Genomic DNA, 9,347 nt, shown 5'->3' on the forward strand with positions numbered 1-9,347 from the left:
GCTCCTTCTCCGGCGCGTGGCGGCACTCCGCCTACGCCGACGCGCCCGAGCAGCCAGCCTCCTCCTTCTCCGCCTCGTCAGCAAGGGCGGAAGAGACCTGCCGCCGCTCCGGCTGCTCTGGCACGTCATAGTCCTTCTCCTCCGCCTCGTAAGCAAGTAAAGAAGACAACCGCTCCGTCTTCTCTGCCGGCGTCTAGCAGTACAACCAGAGGCGGGAGGACATACAGATTCGGTCCTTCTCTGGTATATTCTTCATCCCTACTAAAATGGATAAAATAAAGGACTGATACTACAGATGTAGGCATTCTTCATCTCTACTAAAATATATTCTTCATCATGTGGTTATCCACCTGTAATAAATCACCCCTGCATACCTACCTGATTTTCTTCTGTCACAAGTCACAATTCATAAGCAGTCTTACTTCTTAGGCGAGCTCTGTATTTTACTATTCTCTTTATCTTCATTTTTTCTTGACTCGGCACATTTACTTTTTTCGGTTATACCTTTGTACTACACTGAATCTAGGAAATATAAAGTAGATGAATGATGTGTTTATTCTTGTGTATACTATGTGACCTTCAATTATGTTTGCTTTCAGGAGTAAGAAGTCAGTTGGAGTGGAAGTGAGAATAGTACCATGAGCTCAAGTGATTCATTCACGAAGCTGGTAAACGCATAAACTTTAAAAAGATCATCTCAACAAGGTATGCAAGTAATTTCTTTTGGGTGTTTGAATTGCCACATCTTGGGTTTTGTTTTCAGTCCATTATATATTCTAGGGACAAACTTCATCTCATTTCTTAGACCAAATAATATTTAACTACAGGATCAGATTCACGTAAAGTAATTTGCAATGTTTATTCGATTTTGTGCATGACAAGGGGCAAGTAGAATTTTTTTCTGTATGCACTTAACAAGATTAAAGTAACAGGCACAAAGTGAATCAAGTGTCTTCAACAAGCAATTTAAAAGTGAAAGTAGATAAAAAACTTACTGATCCACATAGAAGAGTGTTGAGTATTGAAATTTGATTTGCCGCATTGCAATGGTCCGCTATGGTCCTGCAGTAATATGTGTATGACAGCAAAAGGATCTTCAAATCAGTATGTACACTAACTTATCCATTATAATTCGATATAGTATATGAGATAACTTGAACATCTCTAGAAACCAGTGTGAAAAAATATAACAGCCAAATCGCATTACAATACTATTACGTGTGGATTTTCATGTGCACATTCCCAGACGCTACAAACTTGATAAGAGCCGAAAGCAAGGAAATGCATATCACAGTTGCAATGACCGCTAGGAAAAGTCTCTCCACATCCGCGTGTTGAGAGACTTGAGCTATTAATTTTGCAGGCACTCCACACAAGCACATGCATGTTAAGTGAGGGTATACGTTATCATTTTGGGTATGATCGAATGGAAATACCTGTTCATGTCATCCTCTGATCCACTCATCCAAATCATCCTGCAAAGCTCATGCATAATGGTTTAAGAAATAAAGTATAGATGCTCAAAGGACAAGATTGATAGCTAACAAATAGTTGATGCCTACAATTAGCTTATGGTCTCCTCCTCCAACATGTGTTTCCTGTTTGAGCGTTGTGAAAGGTTAGGAGGTCCAGGCAGGTCAAGGCGATGGCCACCTTTGACTTTGGAAATGCAAACCCCCTCTCGTGGCCATCTCCACAACATCATCCAACATATTGACGTTTAGCTGACCGAAAGGAACTATACATATTTAGCTAGGAAATCTAGGAACAACAAAATAGACCGGTCGACATGTATGATTAAGGATAAAGAATGCACTAACTTTCAAACTTTTTTGATGCTATCTTGCCTAACCACATATATTGTCAACATGGAAATTCTGGTTTCTGAAATCAGTTTCCTTGCTCAGTAGAACACCTATTATGAAATCTGTTTGTTCCCCATACACACATATGGAATGGCAGCTCCCTGACACGAAATGAACATTGTCTGATGGCAAGAAAGTTTGAAATAGCGCGTGTGGGGGTAGCAAGATTGATTAGAGCGCACCATTTACAACCACAACAGCAGTACTTCAAAAAGTGGGATGCGGCAATCTAGCCCCCTGGGCATTCATTGTGGCCCCAAAACAATCTGTTATGTTGTATTCCATATACCCTATTTTACAGTTGTCTATTTTCTCATCATCGTCAAGCAAAATTAATTAGAATGTACCCATTCCAGCCAGCGTGGCAATACTTCAACAAGCCAGATGGACCATGTGACCCTGGTTATGCATCGTTCGCCCCTGTACATGGTCGTCACCAGGCACTGTGGCAGCAGCCGCCACCATCAAAACAGTAGTTGACTTATAACAGTGAGGTTGGACCTCATGAGGTAAAAACATTGGTGAAGCTTATGATATTCTGCTATCTCCTCTATTGACCTGTAGCTCTGTAGCCCTGGAACGGACCATCTTCACTTGTTAAAAATTACTCGCAAGATACATATTCTTAGTAGTAATTCTGTCACATGTGCTGTCATGGTTGATGGATCCAACTTTACATGTTCTGTGCAATTTTGCATTATGTGTTTTGAAAGTAAAAGATGAAAAAAAAACTACGGGCACCAAGTTTAAAACTATGTAATCAGTAAGTCTAAAAGCAACTAAACTGTTATATTAAATTCATTATTTGAGTTCATTGGAATATACTCCCTCTGTCCCATAATGTAAGATGTTATAGTATATTGGATGTAATAACGTCTTACATTATGGGATGGAGGGAGTAATAAGCAACAAAGATGAAATTATGTATTTCTGCTATGCTGTGATGGGCTACTTTTGATGTGTTGCCTGGGTGTCTATTTTTCCATCATCTTACCATCAGCTGTTGCCTATGATTTCAGGCACCCCTGCCATCCTTCAACAATTGAAGTGGAGCTGGCTACCATTGGTATTCACAGCAATTTTCTGCCCCTAACTCATTTGATTATGGCGCACACACAACCTATGGCAACCACCAACACCAGTGGGAGCAGCTTCCCAGTACTCTAGAGCTGCCTATTGCATCTTGGCAGCATCCACCTCCTCCGTTGCATTGTCGTCCAACACCTAGCAAGGTAAAAACAGCACTGAAAACCTGTGTTTGCTGACATGGTCCTCTTTTAGACGGTATAGACATGGAGTGAACCTTTCATTAAGATTACTTTTTCAAGATAGCTTGTTGCATATGCAAAACCCTTGTATGTTTCAAACTCAAATTAAAGAGGGTTACACAGTGTCAGACTATGTAAGGTAATATCCTCTCATAGTTTGACACTATTGCTTATCTAGAGGATCATTGCTTATGGTCCGAACTATGAGAAATGTTTATTTCCTAGAAATTCTTTGACACCAGGTACCAAAATAACTTCTACCTGGCACAACATTTAGGATCTTACTTTTTTTTGAGGGACATTTAGGATCTTACTACTGGAACTGAGCACGGGAACATTAAGGTTTTACACACGCTCATGTCTAGAGTGACCTACAGGCAAGTTAATGGATCAGCACTCTTGTCCTTTTTGGTCTTTTTCACCTGTGCTACTCTTCAACAGGATCAATTATGTCCTACAATGTGATGTTTCCTTAGCATAGACTTTCCCACTAAAAGAGTGATTTTAATGTGACAGAAAGTAAAGATCATGTGTGTATAAACTTTCTATTGCCTGTATGAGCATGCGTTGGCTGTATGATAAACTGTGTACTGTGTAATACCTTGATCGCTATCGGTGGCGGATCCTCGACGCGATCGGCGGTGGGTCCTGGAACGATCGGCGGGGGGGCATGGAAGTGATCGGCAGCGGGTCGTGGAAGTGTTCGGCGGCGGGTCCTGGAAGCAATCGACGGCGGATCCTGAATCCTAAACAACAACAGTGCTGGATCAGGGGATCCGCGTGCGACTCCAGAAGGGGATCGACGTGAAAGTGATCCGCCGCAGACCCTCAACGGGATCGGCTGCAGATCTGACCTTGCTTTGCACTAGGAGGGCGTCGGCGGACGTAGGGACGAATGAAGGCGGCGAACGACTCGTGCGGGCGAGTGCTTCGAGGGCACGAGGAATCGCTCGTGGGTGCTGGCGTCTGGTTAATTTTCGTAGGTTTTATTTCGTAGATTTTTTTTACTCCGTTCTTTCCTCCATCGACCGGAGGTTTTCCGCTGGAAATCGTCGATGCATAGCATTTTTTTTGGTTTGCGGGTCCTGGGGGGAATCGCTGGGACGTGGGAGGTGGGATTGAGGACGAAAAAAACCCGGCTTTGGTGGGACGAAAAAAAACCTGGAAGCGAGACTACCAACTGCTCCATTAGGAGTAGAGATGAAGGAAAGTCACGGTGCTACAGTGCTAGCCTAATATAAAATGAAGAAGGAATTTTTTTAATTTTCATCAGGGAAAAAAATAATTCTTCTCACCTGAATTGTATTCATTTTGCCTATAAGGCTTTGCAGCATTTTGCAAGATAGGGTTCAAATGAACCTGAAGTACAAGGAGGCACAAGGGGAGAAGAGATAAAGCAAAACAACACATGCCGACAACACACAAGGCGGAAAAAAGAGGGAAAATACAAGACACAACAACAAAGAGCACCGCTAGCGTAATCGAACGGCATCAGCCAGCCAAGACCAAATCAAGACACTGCACCATCGGCACAATCTAAAGGCACCGCACATTCAAGACTGCACAACACCGCGATACCACCTGTGTCATGGGGCACATTCGAAGGGTCACATGAGGCCAAGACAGCGCCACGACACCTGTGTGCCACCGCCAAAGTCAAAGATGAAGAGAGAGCACGAAGCGTCGAGCTTGAGGGAGAAGATTGATGTCATGGTGCAATCAAATGAGTTGATGTTATTGAAGTCGTTGGAGATTAAGAAAGAGTTGGCCGAGAAGAAGACAAGAGAGAAGCAACAAAAATGGCAATTGCTCAAGAAAGAGGGGCTGCGCAAAGCGGCCATTGAGGAGAGAAGAGCACGCGCCGCTAAAAAGAAAGCCATGTCCAAGTTTTGCTCGCCGAAGAGAACAAGATCATGACAATGAACCGCAATGACATGGACGACCTCACCAAAGAATGGCATGATATGGCAAGAAGAGAAATCTTGAAGAGGAGAATGGTTGCGTCGGCTAGTGTGTGTTACAGTGCCGGAGATGATTTCTCAACGGGGTTTGGAATCAATGTCGATGATTTCGGCGCGGGAGTTGAAACAAGCCCCGGAGGTGGATTCGGTGGTTCCGATGAACTCCATGGACTCGATGGTGCGGAGTGAAGATCGACCAAGATGATGCCGGATGTGGTCGTCACTTTTGCAAGACCTTCTTTTGCGTTTGTCCTACAAAACTTAAGCTTTTATTTGCGCATGAACTGTTTTCTATTGTTTGAATTTCAACTTATTTGTCGAAACCGATGTCAAATTCGATAATTGGACGTTTTCGGTTTGCGGGTCAATCGACGCGGCGGTGCCCGAGCAAACCCCGCGTAATCGACCCGCAAAAGTGCATATTCGTCGAATATCCTTTTTTACGGATCTATTTTGCGGGGTCTGAGTCTGACATCGCCCATGCCCGTCTGCATATACACTTTTCCGCAAATTACAAAACACTTATGCAGGTTAAGATTTTGCAGACTCTGCTAAAGATGCTCTTACGGGGGCGGTGCGACAAAGTCCAGGAAGGTGAGGTTGACAGAGGTCCTCCAGCTCCACCTCCTGCTGCGCCATGCGCACCACCTTCTTGTTTGTCGCCATGTCGCCCATCCTTGCTTGTTTAGCTCGGTCTAATAGCTAGGTCCAATTTTTTATTTATGATAAATAATAAATCTGTAATTATAGAACTGGTAAAAGGCCTGTGAAAATTGTCAAAATAGGAAGGACGCTATGAAGGACAGCGTCCAAGCCTGGACGCCATTGCTAAGTGCGTCCTTCTATGGACGCCGTTACGCATGACGTCTGGCTATGTGGTTCGACTTAGTAGGCTCAATCGAGTCGTCTTTTTTTCTCTCTGATATACGTAACTCTTTCTGGTCTGCAAACCCTAATACGCATCCAGAGGAAGTTCCAGCGGCCGACATTAGAAATCATCATAGGAGCCGCGTTGTCTCACCGGCCGCTCGTCATTAAGATCGTCCACTTGACCTGTAGTTGGCGCATGTGAATTGTACCACTGCCATACTGCATCTTCTCTATCAAGTTTTCTGTATAATTCATTCAATGATTGCAAGTGTACTGCGTACATTGTATAGATGATTGGGTTGTTATTCCTGGTAATACAATTAGTAATTAGCTAGTTTATGAGAACTGATAGATCGTGAAAAAATCAATCTTGAGTCGATAGTAAATCAATTCAAGATCTTGATGCTTACTTCCTATATGTCCATGCCTGCAGGTGAATTGGAGAACGTGCTAATTGTTCTAACGTATGTGGATGTGGAAATGCTGTTGGGGAACGTAGCATAAATTCAAAATTTTCTACGCATCACCAAGATCAATCTATGGAGAGACTAGCAACGAGGGGAAGGAGAGTGCATCTACATACCCTTGTAGATCGCTAAGCGGAAGCGTTCAAGTGAACGGGGTTGATGGAGTCGTACTCGTCGTGATTCAAATCACCGATGACCAAGTGCCGAACGCACGGCACCTCCGCGTTCAACACACGTACGGAACGGAGACGTCTCCCATGCCTTGATCCAGCAAGGAGGAGGGAGAGGTTGATGGAGATCTAGCAGCACGACGGCGTGGTGGAAGTAGCGGGATTCCAACAGGGCTTCGCTAAGCGCTGCGGGAGGAAGAAGATGTGTCACGGCAGGGAGAGGGAGGCGCCAGGCCTTAGATTGGTTTGCTCCTCCTTTTTCCCCACTATATATAGGGCCAAGGGAGAGGGGGAGGCGCAGCCCTTGCCCCTTCCTCCAAGGAAGGGTGCGGCCAAGGGGGGGAAGGAGTCCATCCTCCCCAAGGCACCTCGGAGGTGCCTTCCCTTTTTAGGACTCTCCCCTTTTTTTCTCTCTTGGCGCATGGGCCTCTTGGGGCTGGTGCCCTTGGCCCATATAGGCCAAGGCACACCCCCTACAGCCCATGTGGCCCCCGGGGCAGGTGGCCCCACCCGGTGGGCCCCTGGGACCCTTCCGGTGGTCCCGGTACAATACCGATGACCCCGAAACTTGTCCCGATGGCCGAAATAGCACTTCCTATATATAATTCACCTCCGGACCATTCCGGAACTCCTCGTGACGTCCGGGATCTCATCCGGGACTCCGAACAACTTTCGGGTTACCGCATACTAATATCTCTATAACCCTAGCGTCACCGAACCTTAAGTGTGTAGACCCTACGGGTTCGGGAGACATGCAGACATGACCGAGACGTTCTCCGGTCAATAACCAACAGCGGGATCTGGATACCCATGTTGGCTCCCACATGTTCCACGATGATCTCATCGGATGAACCACGATGTCAAGGACTTAATCAATCCCGTATACAATTCCCTTTGTCTAGCGGTATTGTACTTGCCCGAGATTCGATCATCGGTATCCCTATACCTTGTTCAATCTCGTTACCGGCAAGTCTCTTTACTCGTTCCGTAACACATCATCCCGTGATCAACTCCTTGGTCACATTGCGCATATGATGATGTCCTACCGAGTGGGCCCAGAGATACCTCTCCGCTTACACGGAGTGACAAATCCCAGTCTCGATTCGTGCCAACCCAACAGACACTTTCGGAGATACCCGTAGTGTACCTTTATAGCCACCCAGTTACGTTGTGACGTTTGGCACACCCAAAGTACTCCTACGGTATTCGGGAGTTGCACAATCTCATGGTCTAAGAAAATGATACTTGACATTGGAAAAGCTTTAGCATACGAACTACATGATCTTGTGCTAGGCTTAGGATTGGGTCTTGTCCATCACATCATTCTCCTAATGATGTGATCCCGTTATCAACGACATCCAATGTCCATGGTTAGGAAACCGTAACCATCTATTGATCAACGAGCTAGTCAACTAGAGGCTTACTAGGGACATGGTGTTGTCTATGTATCCACACATGTATCTGAGTTTCCTATCAATACAATTATAGCATGGATAATAAACGATTATCATGAACAAGGAAATATAATAATAACTAATTTATTATTGCCTCTAGGGTATATTTCCAACAGTCTCCCACTTTCACTAGAGTCAATAATCTAGTTCACATCGATATGTGATTAACACTCAAGGTCACATCCCCATGTGACTAACACCCAAGAGTTTACTAGAGTCAATAATCTAGTTCACATTTACCATGTGATTAACACTCGATGAGTTCTGGGTTTGATCATGTTTTGCTTGTGAGAGAGGTTATAGTCAACGGGTCTGAACCTTTCAGATCCGTGTGTGCTTCACAAATCTCTATGTCATCTCCTAGATGTAGCTACCACGTTCTATTTGGAGCTAATCCAAATAACTGTTCTACTTGGAGCTATTCTAAATTGTTGCTCCATTATATGTATCCGGTATCTCTACTCAGAGCTATCCGGATAGGTGTTAAGCTTGCATCGACGTAACTCTTTACGACGAACTCTTTTACCACCTCCATAATCGAGAAAATTCCTTAGTCTACTAGCTACTAAGGATAACTCTTGTACCCCTTGACTGACTCATGGCAAGGCACATTTCAAGTGCGGTACATAGCATAGCATACTGTAGAGCCTATGTCTTAAGCATAGGGGACGACCTCCGTCCTTTCTCTCTATTCTGCCGTGGTCGAGCTTTAAGTCTTAACTTCATACCTTACAACTCAGGCAAGAACTCCTTCTTTGACTGATCCATCTTGAACAACTTCAAGATCATGTCAAGGTATGTGCTCATTTGAAAGTACCATTAAGCGTTTTGATCTATCCTTATAGATCTTGATGCTCAATGCTCAAGTAGCTTAATCCAGGCTTTCCATTGAAAAACACTTTCCAAATAACCCTATATGCTTTCCAGAAATTCTACATCATTTCTGATCCATAACATATACTCATCAGAAATTCTATAGTGCTCCCACTCACTTCTTTGGAAATACAAGTTTCTCATAAACTTTGTATAAACCCAAAATCTTTGATCATCTCATCAAAGTGTACATTCCAACTCCGAGATGCTTACTCCAGTCCTCAGAAGGATTGCTGGAGTTTTGCATACTTATTAGCATCTTTCAGGATTGACAAAACCTTCCGGTTGTATCACATACAACCTTTCCTCAAGAAAATCGTCGAGGAAACAATGTTTTGACATCCTATCTGCAAGATTTCATAAATAATGCAGTAATCGCTAATATAATTCCAACAGACTCTTAGCATCGCTACGAGTGA

General features: G+C 44.2%; 1 long non-coding RNA gene across 1 annotated transcript; it reads left to right on the forward strand.

Moving 5' to 3' along the window:
- Nucleotides 1-246: 246 nt before the first annotated feature.
- On the forward strand, nt 247-5,403 carry LOC147981444 (uncharacterized). Its single transcript, XR_015598930.1, has 4 exons — nt 247-705; nt 2,222-2,374; nt 2,885-3,097; nt 4,456-5,403. It is a non-coding gene; the product is annotated as an uncharacterized LOC147981444 (long non-coding RNA).
- Nucleotides 5,404-9,347: the final 3,944 nt, after the last annotated feature.

This window comes from Triticum urartu, chromosome 3A, assembly GCF_056163025.1.
Source record: "Triticum urartu cultivar PI428250 chromosome 3A, HENAU_Tu73, whole genome shotgun sequence".
Taxonomy (NCBI): domain Eukaryota; kingdom Viridiplantae; phylum Streptophyta; class Magnoliopsida; order Poales; family Poaceae; genus Triticum; species Triticum urartu.